The following is a 20,679-nucleotide window of genomic DNA, read 5'->3' on the forward strand; positions in this document are numbered from 1 at the left end:
CAACGAGCCTGCACGGTCTCCTCGCCAGTTCATGTCTTCCCGGATCATCTGCGTAGTCTTGCGCATGCGCGTTGTTCATTTCTTCCATGAAGTCGTCGTGAGAGGTTCTCCTCGTTGCGGCTCGTTCGTTCTGCTCCTCCTCAGACAAATCGGTCTCTGGCTCGATTTTGGGAGTCTTGACGATGGCGGCTGCTCTTCTTCTTCCTTTGAAGGCGTTGGTGCTTGCTTCGGTCTGTGGCGTGGGGCGGTATCGGCAGGGCTCTCTGGGTTCGGGCGTCGGCGCTCTCGTAGTCAGAATGGGAGCAGGCAGGTCTTGAGGCATTGGCTTGCTCGCTCGCCTCTTCGTTAGCTTTTTTGTAATTTTTAGTTTTGGTCCAAAAGCAGCAAAAAGCGTTTTCATTGCTGATTTTATTTGATTGTTTGTTGAATCACCTTCACTTTCTGATTCTGATTCTTCTGAGGTGTTTGAATCTTCTTTTTCATTTTCGTTGTCTGATAATGTTTTTCGTGCCAGAAATTTTGAATTGAGCTTTCTGATTGGCTCTGCTTCGCTCACCCTGGAGGTCTGTTGAAACCAAGATGGCTGCCATTCAAAATTTCGCGCGGGATCACCGGTTTTCTTCTTCACAATAATTTTTTCTGTAGTCATATCACTCACTATTTTTGGGTCTTTTGACTTTTCATTAGTGATGTGCTTCTCTCTCGCTGCTCCGCTGTTCTTCAGCATATCTTGGAGGTTCGCGATGAGGCTTTCATCGTTCTTCTGGCTCTTCAATAGTTTTAATATCTCTGACCTGAGTTCGTTATTCTCTATTTCGATTTCCTCCTGGTCATCATTTTCATCTATTATTTCTTCGTCTTCAGTGGTGTATTCTTCGGATTCTCTCGAAATCGCGTTTGTGGATTCGTCGATTATTTCTTGTTCTGTTTCCATTTCTTTGCTGTATGCCCTGGTGTTGGGCCTATCTTTCTTAGACATTTTTAAGTTTTTATTGAGTCAATTAACCATCCTCTGCTACCAGCTTGTTGCAATATTTTTCAGGATCAGACTCAATAAACTTAGTAAGAGTTAAAGGTTTAAATATATCTCCTTTTATTTACAATAGGCATTCTATATTCACTGAATATTCATAGGTAGAAGCGAGTAAATGAGGGCAAGCAGCTCCTTATATATACAATGGGTGGAGCTAGATATGGGAGTGGTGAATTATGAATACATTAAGAAGTGAAGAATAAGTTAACCCCTGATACCCCGTTCATATATTATTTACACATTATAGAATAAGGCATTTACATCTGACAGTTCCTTTGCTATTATTCCTTTATTCCTTCTTCACACAGGATCACCCAGCAGTGGAGAGGGAGAGGGAGAGGGAGAAGGGGGCAGCGGCGGCCACTAGTATCGAGGAGAGAGTGCCACACAGAAACAGGAGCACACAGGAATGCCACTGCCTTCTCCTTCTCCCTCCCAGCTGCTGGGTGATCCCGTGTGAAGAAGGGGACGGCAGCTTTAGCAAAGAAATAAAAAGTGATTTTACTACTTCCCCTTGGCTAAAGCCCAGAGAGGGAGAAGTTGCTCGATATTCCCCCCTGGGGACTCCAAGGCCAACTGGCAGAGCCTGATCTTTCCACAGGGGAAGGTAAGGTTTTATCGGCGCAGGAGCGTCACTCGGGCACGCCCCTCACCACCCGTCTCTGCCCATTCTTGGCAGAGCAACTTCTCGCTTGCTGGGATCCAAGGCAGAGGGAAGGGCAGCAGAAGCTGAGAACAGCAGCCGCCCAGAGGGCTGGCAGAAGCTGAGAGCTGGGCTGCCCATATCTTCTATGGCATTCTGCACCTGGAGCATCCCCTCGGCTTGGCCCCGATCTTTCCACAGGGGAAGAGAAGGTTTTATCAGTGCAGGAGCATTGCTTGGGCATGCCCCTCGCTGCCTGTCTCTGCCCATTCATGGCAGAGCAATTTCTCCCTCGCTGGGCATTAGCTCAGAATGGTATGTAGGAAATCTGTGTCTGCAGCATCCATTGCTTGCCAGCGGGCAGGAAATGAGGCAGTGGTGGCAGGCAAGTATGCTGGGCCTTGGGGACCATGGGGAAGGCAGTGGGGAAGGCAGGCAAGCTGGCTGGGCCACATGGAAGGCAGCTAGGCCAGGATTTAGGCCTTGCTGCTTGCAGGCTGACCCAGGCTGCCAGGCAGATCAGGGCAGCTCAGCTGGGCCGTGCGGAGAGCACTGCATGGGATGCAGCTGAAGGCAGGCAACCTGGCTGACCCTCAGAGACGAGGGAGGGAGCCAGACAGAGACCAGCTGGGCGAGCAGAAGAGATGAGGAGTGGCGGGGCGGAGTGGGGAGGGGTGGGCAGGGAGGGGAAGGTCCAGGCAGAATTTTAACAACCAGTTTCCCTGAACTGTCTGAATCCCACCACTGCTAATAGAATATAAAATAAATAGTATGAGTGGATGATATTATGAAGAGTAATAAAGAATAAAGAGTAATTCATTTTTGGGAGTTTTGGGAGCATTTGTCCACATTTCAACTGACACTTTAGCACTGTCATTTGTCCTTTTTAATATATTTATTAGACAGGAAAGAGTAACAATCACATTGCTTGAATTTCTTTTCTAGTCCTCATAATTTCACTTTAGTAAATTTACAATTATTTCCCTCTTAGAAGTTCAGGTTTTGTTTTTTGCTTCAATGTATCTAAAATAATATTTGATGTTACTTAATAATCACCAACATTTTATACATTTCATGAATTAAAAATATCAATTTTAAAATTGACCCAGTCCTTTTTTATGAATAGTATTTCTACAGAAGAAGGCAGTTCATATAGTCATTAAACTCCTTCTGTTTGATGAATGAATGTTGACCAGGCTTATGTATTATGGCTCTTATTGGTTTGCAAGATATGTTTTAATCTATGGCAGCTTTTCACCACCTGATGATCTGCAGATGTATTGGATTAAAATTACCAGACTTCCCCAACAATCTATTTGAAAGCTCCTGGTTTAGCAAGACTACCTTAACTCTGAATACATAATCACAATCCACTCACTTAAGGAATTGCTAATTATTGCAACCTCACTTTGTAGCCATAAACATAATTACATGGAATGAAGTTCCAGTGAATTCAATCAAATTTAAATCCAAATACAGGTATAAAATTACACTGATATTGCTTGAGTAAATGCACACATACATATAAACATGTACATATCCATTAACTATTATTTGTACCATCAGGTTTACTAGCATTTAGAAATGTTATTAAGAAGGTAATGTTGTGAATCTAACAGCCACATCAAATTAATTATTGATAAGGAATATATTGTGGTGGTAGCAATAATATTTGACATTACAGTTTCATTCGAGTAATAAAAGGCTTTTATTCCAACAAAATATCTTTTTTATTCTAACAAGGGAACTTTATGCAAAAATAGGTTTCTTTATCTGTGTTGTTGTGATTTCTTTTCTAAAAAAAAAGGGGGGGAATAGATCCAGGAAACTACAGACCTATCAACCTGACCTCAATACCAGGGAAGATTCTGGAAAAGATAATCAAGCAATGAATCAGCGAATACCTAGAAGCAAACAAAGTAATAACTAAAAGCCAACATGGGTTTGTCAAAAACAGATCATGCCAGACTAATCTTATTGTATTCTTTGACAAAGTGACAAAATTAGTGGTGAAAATTAGAGTGATGTAGAGTTGGCCATGCCCACTCAGTCACATGAGACCCAACCAGCCATGCCCACCCAGTCACATGACTACCTAGCCATGCCCACCTAGCCACACCCACAGAATTATTTGAATCCCACCACTGTCTATTACTGTTTGTCAAAATCAGAAAAAAATGAACTTCTTCAAAGTTCTGCGATGCATGTGTATTTATATTAAATACTGTAATATCAGAATTAAAGTTGAAGATTATTCAAGGGAGAATCCAAGAATTGTAAAATGTTATAGAATTAATTTATAATTTTATCCCTATTTATTCCTATTCTATAAATTAGAATAGGAATAAATTTAAGCATAATTGGGAATATGGCTTCACTGCATGACTCAGGCTAAAGAAAACAAACACCTTGAATTGCATTAAGTTAATTATTTGGGCTATGAAAGTACATGCATGCAATATTATTTTAATAAAGTAATTTTATTATCTATTATTACTTATAATGGTTGGCCACACAATTAGCTAGTTTTGGCTATTCTAGCTATTCTTATCGTACTGTAAAGTAATTGCTTGCATTGACTTAGACTGTTGCCAGTTATTACAGTTGTGAGGAAGAAAATACTAGGCATTTAGATGTTATTGTTATAAATTCCAGGTGTACAATCAGTCTGCATTGTGGAAGGGCAAGTAAATTTAAGCTGAAATGATTTCCTGCTGTCTCCAGAGTTAAAGGAAAGCATGGCAAAGTAACTGGAGAATTAATTAGCTCTAGTAGACTAGTTTATTATTTTATATTCATCTGCCTGACCCTTGTTCTCTACTTCACCAGCCAAGCCCAATGCTTTATTTCAGATTAGACTGGCCACAATTGAAAAATGGATGACAATGCTTTATTTCAGATTAGATTGGCCACAATTGAAAAATGGATGACATAGCAGTCCAAAGTGCCTAAGAATTCCTAATTCTGAGGAGAGATTGCTACAATTCTGATGAGTTTCTTGGAAAGCCAGAACTTTTATTTTCCAAGTTTGACACAGGCAGAATGTAGCAAGAGCCACCAAAGTCAACCAAGAAACTTGTTACATTACAATGGGCAATGACAGATCTCTAAATATCAATTCAAATTTTATGATGCACATTTTTATCAGAACGTATTGATTTTTAAATAAACATACATTTTTTATTTATGAGTTTCCTTCAAGTATTCATCAATTTGCTCCATAAAGTCTGAGCACTTTCTTCCACATTACATTTGCCCCCTCTGTTAGCACTCTCTTCCCTCCCTAGTTTTTTTTATTTGATGCATTTTAACCCATTTATTCCACTTATTCCAAGTTGCAATCTCTTATATGATGACCATTATCATTGGTCAGTAATCATTGATTGAGGAGAAGTTGTCTAACATTGTCTAACTTCATTGAGAAGAAATGTCTAACATTTAGAATGTCTAAACAAGAAATTAAATTTAATAAATTACCTAAATTGAAAATCATATAGAGATTATATTTCAACAGGTTAAGCTTAAATTTAGAATATGTGCTTAATGACTATGGATGGTGGGGGGCGGGGGGGGACTGGAGATAGCTGGGGTTTGTAGTCAAAACAAAATACTTTCTCTTGTGAACCAAGGGACATTCTCACACCTGAGCAAAGGGAAGAGTGACATTATCAGGCAACCAGACAGCAACCTGATTGGACCATGTTTGGGGAAGGGGAAAAACTTTTACTTTTAATTAGGTGAAAACTGGGAACCTTCAGAGTCAGTTTTCACCAGAACTGTGCCAATATGATATATTCAATAAAACTGTTCTTTGAGGAACCTACCTGCCTCAGAGTCTTGCTTCCTATGAGTGTATTACTTGGAACCATGACACAAGTTCTATTAAATTAAAGAACATTTTTCTGTGATCTTCTGACAAAAAGTTTTTTTTTTTGTAAAAAGTTTTTTTTATTTTTTAACACACAGACAAACACACAAACAATGTTTTTTTTTCTGAACAGAGTATTGGCTGGTTCATAAATTTAAACAATTTTTCAATACAATTTATATATTCCCTTTTGCCATAATATTTTCCCTTCTTCTCCCTTTTTTCCTTTTTTTGAATCCATATTGTCCATTCATCCTAGCTCTAATCTTCACCAAATTCCATTTTTCCCTTCATCTCTATATGAAACCCCTTAAATTTAAAATCTCATTTAATATAGTCCCTAACGTTACAACCATCCATTTAATATCAAAATAATAAACTAGAACATTTTATGCCATACATTTTCTTAAATCTTGTTCCAAGTAATACAATCCAATATCTTAATAATCAGTTACCTATATAGTAGTTTTCTCTAATTAATCTTATTTATATTTTTAGAGCTTGTCCTTTTATAGACTCCAATCATACAACATCTTATCCCTATAAATTTTCTTAAATCTTATTCCAAATAATAGACTCCCAACATCTTAATAAAAATTAATCAAGTTAATTATAAAGAGGGGGGAAAAATTAAGTTTTTCCCCCCTCTTTATATACTGACAATAAACCAAATTGCTTCCTTAGATTTTGTCTCTTATTTTCAAATATTTTGTCAAAAATACATATTTCAAACCCCTTAATCATTTCTACTAAAATAAGAGGTCAAAAACATTTTATATCATACATTTTCTTAAATCTTATTCCAAATAATGCACTCCAACATCTTAATAAAAATCAGTTACTTATATAACGTTTCCCCCCCTTTTTATATAATACTAAAAAACCCAAATTGTTTCCTTAAATTTTATCTCTTATTTTCAAATACTTTGTCAAAAATATATATTTCAAACCACGCCTTAATCATTTCTACTTTTACCACAATCTAATTAATTCATAATACAATATCATTTCCCCTTATTTTCTTTTTAAATCAAATTTCAATTAAATAATCAGAAGTATTCCAATTATTGTAATTTCCCTAGTTTGTCTTATTTATATTTTTAGAACTTGTCCTTTTATGAACTCCAACCACTCAATTAAAAGTATTTCAATTGTTACAATTTCTCCAATTTTAAATAAAACATATTTCTAAAACTTATTTCATTTCATTCATACATCCATTAGTTTTCCATTATTTTAAACTATTTAAAGTATCATAATTACATCTTATCTCTAACCTTCCTTTCATCATATCCCTGTTTCTTCTTTCTCCCTTTCTATTTTTTTCTTTTTCTTTCCCCTTTTTTTCTTTTCTATATTTCCCATTATTTCCCATCTCTTTTCTCTTTTTTTATCTTACCATTGTTAAACCCAATGTAATCATTTTTAAAGACATAAACTCTTCTATTTTGCCTTGCATTTCCCATTATTTTCCATCCCTTTTCCCTCTTTCCTGTATTTTCAATGTTAATCCCAGTGGAATCATTTAATTTTTTTAATTTTTTTCTGTACCACCCTCTTTTCTTTCTTTGTCTCTTTCCCTTTTTCTCTTTTTTCCATTGTTAATCCCAATGTAATCTTTAAACTTCTCCTTTTTGTTATTGCTACCCACATAATCATTTAATTTTCCATAATCTTTTTCTTCATCTTTATCTTCTTCTTTTGTTAATAATCTCTTTTTCTTGCTTCCCATTTGTTGTTTCCTTGTCAACTTGGATGTACTCTAACTCAGTTTTTGAGTCATCAGACTTCAATTTTCTCTGCAGTATTATAGTCATTTCCCTTTTGTCCATTTTCAGTGAAAGGTACATCATTTTCCGAAGCCCCTGCATCTTTTGTTCTTTCTAAGTTAGTATTTTTCCAATTTAAAATTACGTTATAACCCTCCTTTTTTAATCATCAAAGTCAAATTGCTTACAAACGGACAAGTCTTCCTTAATCCTCACAACTGTTATTCCTTTCAAAGTTCAAGGTCTTTTCTCACAGTTATTATCTTTTGTAACAAAAACAAAGATTCAATGTTGTAATGATCTTTTTTCTCCTGAAGATGTCTCTCTACAATCCACAGTTTCAATCAGCAACTAGAAAGAGTATCCATTTTGTTTGGAATCTGCTTTCACAGACTTTACTAAGCTCAATAATAATAATAATAATAATAATAATAATAATAATAATAATAATAATAATAATAATAATAATAATAATAATAATAATTCTCCTCCTCCTCCTCCTCCTCCTCCTCCTCCTCCTCCTCCTCCTCCTCCTCCTCCTCCCCCTCCTCCTCCTCCTTCTTCTTCTTCTTCATCTTCTTCTGTATACACCAAATCAGTTTTTAGTCCAATGTAAATTTACAAAGTCCAAATTCCACTTCTATTTAATTCAATTTCAAATCTTTAGCCGGGTTTTTCTGTTGCAGACTTATTTACCTCCTTTAATCTTCTTTTAAAAGTTCAAGTTCATTTATATTCAATTCTTGTTCCCAAAACTTTTTTGGGGGGGTTTCTTTTTCTTGTAATCAAATTAGTCTCTCCAAATTCAATATCCTCAAATAAAATTTGAATATACGTTTCCTTTTTGGGCTTTAGTGTTTCCGCTTTCTCTCTTCTCCATCAATTATGTCCCCTTGACGCTATTTAGCCGCTTTTTCCACACCGGGGTAATTTTAATGCTTCCAATTTTTTCCTTTTGTACCTGTGAGGTAGCCAATCACTCACCCGGTACCAGTACTCTGTCCAAATCTTCGTTCCTGCATGATTCTTATTCCGAATGCCCCAGCTTCATGGCGATTCACAATGACCACCGCCCCCGCCATTGGATCGAAGAGTTTTCTCTGGCTTTCCGAAGAACTTGTCTGTTCCTCTTTACCCTACGAGATGCCTCTCCTTCTTCACTGTCCCTACAGGACAGTTTCAGTCTGAAGACCCCCCGACAGCAGTTCGTCTGGCTGGGTTTTCGCCAGGCTCGTTAGAGCCTGGTATTTTCCCAACCAGTCTCGCCGTGATGCTTCCGGGTTCTGCCTGACAAAAAGTTAAATGATTTTTAAATGTTCTTTTAATCTGAGAATAATTACTCTTTCAATCTGGGAATAATTACTATTGAACCAGTGTATGATATTCAAAGAAATGTAACATAACAGTTTTATATTGCTTTTAGCAATAGATTTCTGTGCCATCATTAAGTATTTGAAAGATAAAGATAACATTAATAGATAAGGAAAGAAGAATACCAGGAAGAAATGACTATAATATTATCTTCTGTGGACAATTTCAGTTCAGTCATTTAGAAAAGATATACCTGCTAAATTCCCGGTTTAAATATGGCTAGGGCGAGACAATCGGTATAACACTATTTTATTAACAAACGGCAGAACTGAATGAACAGCAACAAACACCTGACAGCATTTATATATGCCGGCTGTCAAACTCAACCACCAATCAACTAGCGCCTTTTCTCCCGCCCTTGTGGCTGCTTCTGCGTCAGCCAATCAGGGAATGGTGCCTCCGTTGTTAGGCAACATGCTGAACACAACACCCCTTCACCCCTGGTTGGTGCACACGTAATCTTTCAAGTAAAACGGACACGTGCACACTCGGCTTGATCGTCTCAACACAGGAACAGCCGGCTGCAGGGCCGGTTCCTCAGTTGCCGGTGGACAGGCCAGTGGATCTCCTGGGGCAACCGCTGGTGCAGACACATCCGGTAAGCATATTGAAGGTTGTTTTGGGCCAGGGGTATCAGACGGAGGAACAATAACTGGTGCTGGTAACTGCAGGTGCTCGTCCTGGTGCGCCAGGGAAGTGCCAGGTGTGTTAGGCTTTGGGGTGGAGTTCAGCCACGCAATTGATCCACATGTCGCCGCCACATTCGGCCATTGTCAAGTTGGATTCTGTAAGAGCAGGGACCTGTTATATGAGTCACTTGCCCTGGCAGCCAACCCCCAAAATTCTGCGTGAAGACCAGGTCTCCCACCTTAAACGCCCGAGGTGTCTGACACCCAACCAGAGTGTTTTCCAGTGGATATGTGGGATGTAGCCAGTCTAACATAGTTCGCAGGCGGCGACCCATAAGCAATTCCACCGGACTTCTGTTTGTTGTAGAGCACGGTGTTGTGTGCTGAGCCAACAGGTAAATGGCCACTTTCTCCAGCCAATCGGCAGGTTTAAGTCGGGCCAGCATCTCCTTGACAGATCTCACCGCCCATTTGGCCAAACCATTTCCTGCAGGATGAAACGGTGCTACCTGAGCATGGCAGATTCCTAGGTTAGCTAGGAATAACTGGAAGGTGGCAGACGTTAATTGCGGTCCATTATCAGTCACCAGCACATCTGGGAGGCCCTGGGTAGCAAATAACCTGCGAAACACCCAGATGACTGCCTCAGACGTGGTCGAGGTCATTAGTTCCAACTCCACCCATTTTGAAAAGGCGTCCACCACAATAAGGAAAGTGCGTCCCAAGAACGGCCCAGCAAAATCCAGGTGGATACGTGACCATGGCCTCCTGAGAATCTTCCACTCCCTTGGGCGGGAGGCAGGAGCCACCGGCCTTGATCACTGGCATTCTGGACAACTGGAGACCTTTCATTCTGACTATGCCAGGATGACTCTCATGTAAATGCTGCAGAATCGACGTCTGCAGCTTGGGGGGAACCACTACCCTATGACCCCATAGTAAGCATTCCAGGTGGACTGATAATTCTTGCTGATGGATTTTGTAGGGTACGAAAGGTTCGCCCACCTTCCCTAACGGCCATCCCCTGCCCACCCAGTCCAAGACCTGAGACAGGACAGGGTCCCGGCGGGAGTGAGCAGTGATATCGGTGGCAGTCAAGGGGGTGCCTAGCTCATTGACCATCAGGACAGACAGAGCCAGTGCCAGTGCAGGGTCAACCACAGACAGAGGCAAACGGTAATGGCTGAGTGCGTCAGCATGTGCTATGAGCTTACCCAGATGGTGAACCAGGGTGTATGAATAGTTCGCTAAGAACTCCATCCAACGGGACATCCTGGGAGTTAGGAACTGTGGCGTTTGTCGGTGACCAGTTAGAAGCCCCAAGAGGGGCTTATGATCTGTCACCAGCTCAAAATGGCGGCCATAGACATAGTCATGAAATTTTTTGATGGAGGCAACAGCTGCCAAAGCCTCCCGATCAAGTTGATTATAGTTGCGTTCTGCAGAGGACAAGGTCCTTGAGTAAAAAGCCATGGGGGCCTCTAAGCCATTTGGCAAACTATGGCTTAACATGGCCCCAACCCCAAAAGGAGAGGCATCAGCCGTCAACACTAGGGGCAGAGTTGAGCTATACTGCACAAGAACAGCCGAAGATGTGAGCAAGTCCTTCACAGCTTGAAAAGCCCTGGAGTGCATTGGACCCTACATCCACAGTGTGTCCTTGTTCAGTGATCGGTGTAGGGGCTCAGCCACCGTGGCCTTATGAGGTAAAAATACACTATAGAAATTCAAGAGCTCCAAAAAGGCTTGTAACTCTGCTTTACAAGTGGGTGTCGCAGCTTGCTTAATAGCTGCAACCTTAGGGGGATTGGATGTATACCCTTGGCATCAATCAAATACCCTAAGAACTCCACATTTGGAATGCCAATCATACATTTGCTTTTCTTCAATTTAAGGCCAGATTCCCTGAAACGTAAGAGGACAGCCCATACTCGACTGATGAGCTCATCTCGAGAAGATGCAGAGATGAGCACATCATTGAAGTAGGGCACAACACCAGGTAGGCCCTGCAATAGACGCTCCATTAAATTTTGGAACAGCCCAAGGGCCACACTAATGCCAAATTGCAGGCAGCAGCATTTAAAAGCTCCCCGGTGGGTTATGATGGTTTGAGCTTCAGCTGAACATCATCCACCGGGAGCTGTTGATAAGCCTGAGCCAAGTCGGGCTTGGCAAAGATCGAGCCAGGGCCCAGGGAGTGGAGGAGATGCTGGACAACCAGGACTGGGTTGGCTTGTAGAGCCTTATTCAGCGTACATTTAAAATCGGCACAGATTCTTAGGGAACCATCAGGCTTAATGGGTATCACTATAGGTGTTTCCCAGTGGGAATGGTCTGTTGGTTCTAAAACACCCTGAGCGATAAGTTTGTCCAGCTCTGCATCCGCCTTTGGGCGGAGAGCCTCAACCCGATGAGGCTTGAGCTGTATGGGGGCAATTTATGGATCTAAATTAAGCGAAATAGGGGAGCCGACATATTTACCTAATGAGTCGCTGAATACATCAGCAAATTCGGTTACCAGGGCAGAAACATCGTCAATAGCTGTGGAGTGGACACCTGAAATGGCTAATCCTAAAGAGGCAAACGAATCTAACCCCAGAAGGCTTGGAAGGGACCCATGCACAACAATCAAGGGCAGATGGCCAGTAAACCCATCCTTCTCCACCAGGAACTGGCCCTGCCCTATGATAGGAATGTAATTTCCCTGGTAATCATGAAGTTTCACAGGGCAGGGTCTGAGTTGCTGTTTACAAAGAGATGGGATCAGTCACTTAATAGACGACCAGGACACGATGGACTTCGAAGAGCCGTGTCCACTTCCATCTGACAGGGCGAGCCTTCGATCTTGACGGTCAGGAATAGTTTGGAGCTCTCAGTGCTGGCCAGGTGGGTGGTCACTTCCGTGATCCGGCGACCCCGGAAAATAGTGAAACAATCTTCAGGAGATGAACGACGTGGCTGAGGGCCAGAGGCGGCTTTGCGGACAGAATAACAGACCTTTGTGATGTGGCCCTGCTTTCCGCAACGGTGACAGATCGCGGAATGAAATCGACAAGTTGCCCTAGGATGGGCGTCCCCGCAGCTGAGGCAAGATGCCGAAGGTCGCTTCTTCAGAGGCAGGCTTTTCACTCGCGCTGAGGATACCTTCAGGCGACTGATGTCAGCTTCCTCATCAGAGGTGTCATCAGACATCCTGCATATGAACAGCTGCAGTCTGGCTAGCAGGGGAATGAAATTTATGTATGTCCGCAGTGGACTTGTCAGACATTTTATATGCTTGGGCTTCTTCAAGAGCAGTTGGGAGATCTAAAGTTATCTTCGCCAATAGTCGTCTCTGTAATCTAATGTCTCTGACCCCACACACCAGCTGCTCTACCAAGGCATCATCAAGATCTCTAAACTCACAGTCCAGGGCAGTGGTGCAGAGACGAGCCATGTATTTATTGACAGACTCCCCCTCCTCCTGCAACACTTGTTGCAATTTAAAATGGCGGGCAATGCGGGGGGGGGCTGGGGCATAATGGCTTTTAAGTTTCTCCCTCAGCAAGTCCCAGGAGACCGTATGCACAGGCTGAGCAGCGATTAAGGCCTAGCAGTCGCAAACACCTCAGGCCCGCAGGAATTTAGAAAGTGAGCCCTCTTATGGCTGCTAGACAAATAGGTAAAGATATTAGCCTCCAGAAAACATTCAAACCTCTCCTCATAGGCATCCCAAGTCTCGGCATTCGAGTCGTACAGGGCGAATGTAGGCGGAGCCATACTCCTGTGACAGCAAGCCAGATGGGGAGAGCGAAAAGGGGTTCGTAGCTGACTCTACACTTCGTCGCCAGTGCTAAATTCCCGGTTTAAATATGGGCTGAGGCGAGACAATCGGTACAACACTATTTTATTAACAAACGGCAGAACTGAACAAACAGCAACAAACACCTAACAGCGTTTATATATGCCGGCTGTCAAACTCAAGCACCAATCAACTAGCACCTTTTCTCCTGCCCTTGTGGCTGCTTCTGCATCAGCCAATCAGGGAACGGCGCCTCCATTGTTAGGCAACATGCCGAACACAACACTACTTAGCTCCATCAACACATGCTTTCATTTGGCTCTGAAAAGCATTTTGCAAGCCAATCCTTGAATCAGAACAAATGTTTTGTCTTAGGAGAAATCTTCAATTAAGTTTAAATTTGATTTTTTTTTTTTTAATTCAAATATCCCCAAACTATATCTCCATGCATTTTATACAACACATCACTGGCTGTCTTTTGTGGGAGTTACTGGGAATATAGTTTGAAACACATAACAGAGATGCTTCCAGCCAAGGGCATTAGGTAATTTATAAAAGGGACTCCCAAAGGTGCTTTCAAGAGTTGAAGAAGCTTCTTGGATGAGAAGCAAACATCTTTAAAGAAAAACCAGAAAATCCAGTTGCCTCTTGAAAAAAGCATCTTTGGGGCAACCATGACTGAGAATCTCCATAGATATAAAAGGGACTATTTTCTCAGACAGTGAGGGTGAGTTGTGGGATTGACAGCAGTAGTGAATATATTTTTTGCCAAGGCTAGGCTCAGTTGATTCCCCCACAACCACCACCAAAGGACATAAAGGGTTTTTATATATATTGACTGATAAATCAACTGATAAATTTAAATTTCTTCTTTGTTAATACCATTTGCATTATTTGTTAAATAAAAAAAAAGGCAAATATTTAAAAACCAGCAAAGAAAATAATTTTATGTATTTAGTGTTATGAAAATTCCATTAATCCTATCAGCAATTCACATGGGGCTTAATAGGATGTTCTAATGTTTGCTGGAATACTTAACTGACAACTGACAAGAAGATAGAAATGCAATATAATTAGGATATAATTATTCTGAATTGCTTTGATTTCTCAAAAACTGAAATCAGACTCCATCATTACAGCACAGAAAGAAGGCTACTAAGCTAGTCAGTTTATGGTCTTTAGAAATATTCAACATGTTCTAACAGATGTTTCCTTATTATGCTATTTTTATTGGCAATTATGACTATTGAAAACTTATAAAATTCATTTTTCTAAATACTATTTTTCTTTTCTTTGTCCTTAATTATATTGTTTGATTAACTTTTTTATTCTTTTTATAGCAGCTAAGATTGAAATAGTCTAATGAAGCTGAAATGAAATAGAAAATAACGTTTCCCCCTACTATATGAACAAAGCTGAGGCAGATGTATGCTTCTGTGTCTTCATGAAGAGAAGGAGTGTTTTTTGTTTCAGTTTTCTTTTAAAATATCTTCCTGTGAAGACTCAATACAGCCAACCTTCATCTACTATCTTACTTGTGTTTTTTTCTTGGTCTGTTCAGTAGTTTTAGGTAAATATGTTTGAAGTGAATATATGTCAAAAATGAACTCCATGCATCCTCCAAAATACCTAGTCTCATCTCACAGGTGCCAAAAATGCTTATTTTCTCAAGATTCTAAGCTAAAACTGTTACTGAATAAGAGTATGCTATTGGGTTGTATAATTATGGCTGGAATCAATGAATGTAAGAAAGTAAGTACTTCCTTTTATACTAAAAATACTATAACAACTTTAATGGTTATTGTTGTAGCGAGGGAATAACGAGAGGCACAAGCAGGCTAGTGACAACAGTTCTTTAATTCAGGGTGAGACTTCAGCAAAGAAACACAGGCAACAGTCCTCTTTATATACTTTTCAGAGGCAACCAAGAACCAATCAGCATTCACTGAACATTTGAATTTCCCGCACAAAATAGATACATACATAACACCCCTCCACTCCCAGAAGGCACTTATCCTATCTATTTACATATTTACATACAAAATCACGCAGGTGACCAGGGCGTGTCTTAGTCCTGGTTGACCTGCGCAATTCAGTTGTTGGCGAGACGAGCCGGTCAGAGGGACCTCCCGTCTCTCCCAGCTCCGCCAATGGAACCTCCTGGATTTCTCCGGAGGTGTGGCTATCCCCGGCTGGGAGTGTCGACTCGCTGGGGCGGCGCTGGAACTCTGAGTTGCCAGCTAAGTATTCCGGCTTACTCAGGCTTGAGGTAGCTGTGTCAGGAAGACTTTGATAGTTAGGACTTACAGTAACTGAGTTTTCGTGTTGTAATCGTTTACGCAACTGATCTATATGTCTCCTCCAAATTTTACCATGCCCTATATCAACTGTGTATGACTTTGGACCGGTAATTCCTACGATGGTTCCCTCTACCCACAAGGGCCCGTTGGTGTAGCTTCTGGCAAATACTGGTGTTCCCACTTGGAATTGCCTTAGTCCTCCCCCTTCCCCCTTGAAGTTATCGGGGGAGTAATTGGGATGCAATCGATCGAGGATGCACCTTAGCTTTCGGCCCATTAAAAGCTCGGCTGGGCTGCGGCCCGAGGTGGGGCACAGGGTGGCGTGCTGTACAGCTAAGAACTCATCTATTCTAGCCTGCCAGTCCCCTGCATCGAGCCGGGAAAGGGCTTCTTTGGCCGTTCTTACAAATCTCTCTACAAGGCCATTCGAAGCCGGATGAAAAGGAGCAGATAATGCATGCCTTATGCCTAACTCGGCTAGGTAGCCCTCAAATTGAGTTGCCGTGAATTGGGGCCCATTGTCGGATACCAGGGTGTCTGGCAACCTGTGTGTTACAAACAGTTTTCTGAGTACTTTGATTATGGCCTCAGAAGTGGTAGATGGCATTAAGGCAATCTCGAGCCACTTAGAATATGCATCTACAATGATTAAAAAGTTCTGGCCATGGAATGGTCCAGCAAAATCGATGTGAATCCTCCCCATGGTCCCTTTGGTTTTTCCCATTCCCAAATGGGAGCTATAGGAGGATCTGGGCGGGATTCCTGGCAGGGCCTGCACTTCCCCACCCACTCAGTGACGTCTTGGTCGAGATGTGGCCACCAAACATAGCTACGAGCTAGGCCTTTCATGCGAACAATACCAGGGTGTCCCTCATGCAGCATTTCTAGAACCCTGTGCCTTAACTGCGAAGGAATGACCACCCTGTCATCCCACAATAAGCAACCCCCCAACATGGACAGTTCATTTTTCTTGTTAAAGTACAATTGAAAATCCCCACTGTCCACCTTGGTAGGCCAACCCCGCATTACCCAGCCCATTACAGTGCGCAAAACAGAGTCTCTGGCAGAAGCCTTTGCCACCTCGCTTGAAGAAATGGGGCCCGGGAATACAACGTCAATGAGTAAAACTGGGGCTTCCGGGGTTGGGTTGTCCAACAGTTCGGGCAAGGGGCACTGGCTGAGGGCGTCAGCATGTCCCAGAGTTCTGCCCGGCCGGTGGAGCAGTCTGTAGGAATAGGCGGCTAAGAAAATGGACCATCTGGTCATCCGGGGAGAAAGAGCAGCCGGGGTCGGTTTATCTCCAGCCAAAAGTCCCAAAAGAGGCTGGTGGTCCGTAATGAGTTCAAAAGTACGGCCAAACAAATACTCGTGAAATTTTTTGACCCCAGCTACAGCCGCTAATGCCTCCCTGTCTAGCTGGCTATAGTTTCTTTCAGCACTACATAAAGTGCAAGAGTAATAGGCGATGGGCACCTCTAACCCGTTCAGCAGTCTATGGCTTAAGACTGCGCCTACGCCAAAGGGGGAAGCGTCACACACCAACACTAGAGGTAGTTCAGAATTGTATTGGATGAGGAAACTGTCCTCAGACAAAAGTTTTTTAACTGTGTTGAATGCAGCCGCTTCTCGTTTGCCCCACACCCAGAGAACGTTTTTTCCGAGGAGCCTGTGCAGTGGCTCCGCAATAGTGCTTTGTGTTTTAAAAACATGGTGTAGAAGTTAAGAAGCCCCAAGAAGGCCTGTAGTTCGGGCTTCGATTTAGGGGTGGGCGCGTTCTGGATGGCCCTGACTTTGCTTTCTGTAGGGTCAATGCCTGTGCCATCGATTCGGTAACCTAAAAATTCCACTGATGGAACCGCTATTTTGCATTTTGCTCATTTGAGTTTGAGCCCCGCTTCTCTGAATCTGGTTAGGACTTGTCTAACTCTCTGTCCTAACTGAGTCTCGTCTTGGCCACTAATTAGAACGTCGTCGAAATAAGGGACGACACCTGGGAGGCCTTGTAGAAGGCGCTCCATGGTACTCTGGAAGAGCCCTGGGGCGATGCTAACCCCAAACTGTAGTCTGGTGCATTTAAAGGCACCTCTGTGAGTTACTATGGTCTGTGATTCTGCCGTAGCGTCATCTACTGGCAGCTGCTGGTACGCCTGCGCAAGGTCTAGTTTTGCGAATAGCTTGCCAGGCCCCAGGGAGTGTAGTAGATGGTGGACAATCGGAACGGGATAGGCGCTCTGCTGCAATGCCTTATTGATCGAACACTTATAGTCAGCGCAAATTCTAATTGACCCGTCCGATTTAACTGGCGTGACTATTGGGGTTTCCCACTTAGCGTGATCAACGGGAATTAACACCCTTTGCTTAATGAGCTTGTCGAGCTCTGCATCAATTTTGGGCTTTAAAGCAAAGTCTTGCTTTCAGCCTGATTGGCGCTACGTTGGGGTCTAAATTAAAAGAGATCGGGGTCCCCACGTACTTGCCTAGAGTCTCTTCGAAAATGTCCCGAAACTCATGAAGAATGGTTTCTTTGAGGGATGGCCCGTCGATGCTGTGAACGCCCGTGAAGCCCATGCCGAGGGCTCGAATCCATGCCATGCCCAGGAGACTTGGTAGTGGCTTGCTTACGATGGTCAGGGGCAGCTCTTTCTGGAACTCGCCGTAGGTGACCCGGAACATGCCCACGCCTTCAACGGGAACTCGGTTTCCCTGGTAGTCGAGGAGGCGAACTTTCTGTTGGGACAGCTGGGCTTTCTGGAACTTAGGCAGGAGCGCTTTGAGTGTTGTCCAGGACATGAGCGATAGTGTAGACCCGGTGTCGATTTCCATTTCGCACGGTCTGCCTTCGATTTCCACTTTTGTGTAGACTTTCTCATCGTCGGTTGTGCTGGCTTGGCTGATTCTCGTGCTGTAGGTCTCTCGCTTTTGAGATTCGCGCCGTTTTCTCGTGCCGTCATCTTTGATTGGCTGTTTTGAACGAGCCGGTTCTGGTTGGTCGCGGTAGTCACGTGGCTTGCGACTACGCAGAAATTGAGCTCTGCAAACTCGTGCTAGGTGGCCTTTTCTATCGCAACGCCTGCAAATGGCGTCTCTGTATTTACACAATTGTCTCTCGTGATCCCCACCACAGCTAGAACAGTTCTCGTGGTGGCGGCTTTGCTCGTTCTTTTTCTTTTCTGTATGGAAGACGTCCTCATCCGACTCTTCCTCTGTGCTGGTTCGCGTCTCCTCTCTGTGGACGGAGGCCGTTTTCGGGCCGTCTTTGCTTGATAGTGGTCGCTGCAGCGCTTCAGAAGCCTTCGTTGATGCTTCGTGTGCTCAGGCTTCATCCAGCGCGCCGGCTAGCGTTAGGTCTGGCTTGGCCAGAAGGCGCCTCTGTAACCGAGTGTCTCTAACACCGCAAATCAATTGCTCAAATAGCGCATCGTCTAAGTCTCTGTAATCACAATGCATTGCGGCTTTTTGAAGTGCGGCCACATATGCGCTGACCGGTTCTCCTTCTTTTTGTACACGTTGCCGGAATTCGTAGCACTGTACAAATTTAGAATGAACTGGAGCATAGTGGGCTCTCAGATTTGCTTGAAGGACATCCCAGGAGACCGTCTGGACTGGGGTTGGCTCGCAGAGGGACTCGGCCATTTCAAAAACGTCTGGCCCGCAGTGGCTTAGGAACAGGGCTCTTTTCTGCTTCGCGGAGAGCCCTTGCATTTCACTTGCTTCCAGGGAGCACTCGAACCTGGTCAGATACGATCCCCACTTCTCTCGGGTCGGATCTAAAAGTTTGGGCGGGACGTAGGCAGACATCGCAGTATGTCTCCGTAGTCCACTCGTCACCCTGGCTGGAAGTCCGAGCTCTTTTAGTTTGCTTCTTGTGGCCTCAATCCCACCTTCATCGCCAATGTTGTAGCGCGGGAATAACGAGAGGCACAAGCAGGCTAGTGACAACAGCTCTTTAATTCAGGGTGAGACTTCAGCAAAGAAACACAGGCAACAGTCCTCTTTATATACTTTTCAGAAGCAACCAAGAACCAATCAGCATTCACTGAACATTTGAATTTCCCGCACAAAATAGATACATACATAACAGTTATAATGCCTCATACTGTTAAGCCAAAAGGTAATGACAGGCTCCGTTTACCATCTCTCTTAAAATTGTGGTTATTAACAACACATATTAAAAATGTAACACCACAAAATTTAGAGCATGTTGAATACAGTTCTTTAAGCAGCTGAAAATCTTTGTCTTATTGAGACAAAGAAAACATGCCAATTTTTTTTTGTAAAATATTCTGAATATTTGGATAAAAGTCAAGAAAAGTTCAAATTTATGTGTGATTCTTTTAGTTCTAGAATCATGCCACTATTATTAGAGAAAAATAATATTCAACATTTTGCTTAGGCCTAATTTATAAACAGTTTTAATTAGGTTTGACTTTTTGAACCTGCTCAATATGACTTCATACCAAATCAAAAGTATGATTGAAGAATCTGAAGCTTTGTGTACCTTGGAATTATGACTCAAAAATTCCAGAATAGGTGTTTGGCTTTTTTACTTTTATTTTGACGAAATTTCCCTGTTTGTATTTCAATCTAAAAAATGAAAGTTTGAGATAAATAGATGTAATTGCTGATTTTGTATCTTTATTTTTAGAAATAAAATATTAAGGAGAATACATAAAATATACTTGGCTTGAAACAATGTTGGTTCCCACAATAGCCAGCAATGTGCAGAAAGCATTTTTTCCTGCTTTATCAGAAAATAAGGATTCAATTTTGAATTCCAGAAAAACTGGACTCTCTATGTTTTTAAATAAGCACCACATAAGAAAAACATGAACTCTGGGGAAAACAAGAAACCAATATATATTTATAAAATTCTGTGCCTGAATGAGACATAGAAAAAGTGAAATGTGTATAAAAATAAAGATTTATGAAACACGATCTGCAGTGCTTAAATGCATAATTTTAAAAGTGTTAAGGAATTTTAGAAAGACTTCGTATTCGTAAAAACCTGTGAAGAATAGCACTTATTTTAGTTGGATGCATAATAACAATAAATAAAAAATAACATGTTGGCTATATTTTAAAAAAGTGAATTATAAGACTATAATGTTAGTCCACATCCTTTGAATCCTTTAAAGTTTGTTATCCTGAAGAGAGTAACAAAGAGTGAACTAAATTCTGAAGGCTCACTGCACTAAATGAAACCTGTACAATAAAACATTGAAAATGAAGGTGTAAAATATATCTAAAATCTATTTAAAAATATAAATCTTTTTTTGAATCATCTA

The 20,679-nt window shown here is 42.0% G+C and overlaps 1 protein-coding gene across 7 annotated transcripts in view; it reads right to left on the reverse strand.

The window, feature by feature from the left end:
* Nucleotides 1–20,679, reverse strand: part of DMD (dystrophin) — a 2,096,968-nt gene that overhangs the window by 1,447,738 nt on the left and 628,551 nt on the right. The window lies entirely within an intron of this gene.

This window comes from Pituophis catenifer, unplaced genomic scaffold, assembly GCF_029215685.1.
Source record: "Pituophis catenifer annectens isolate HBS135680 unplaced genomic scaffold, rPitCat1.0.hap2 SCAF_4, whole genome shotgun sequence".
Lineage (NCBI taxonomy): Eukaryota > Metazoa > Chordata > Lepidosauria > Squamata > Colubridae > Pituophis > Pituophis catenifer.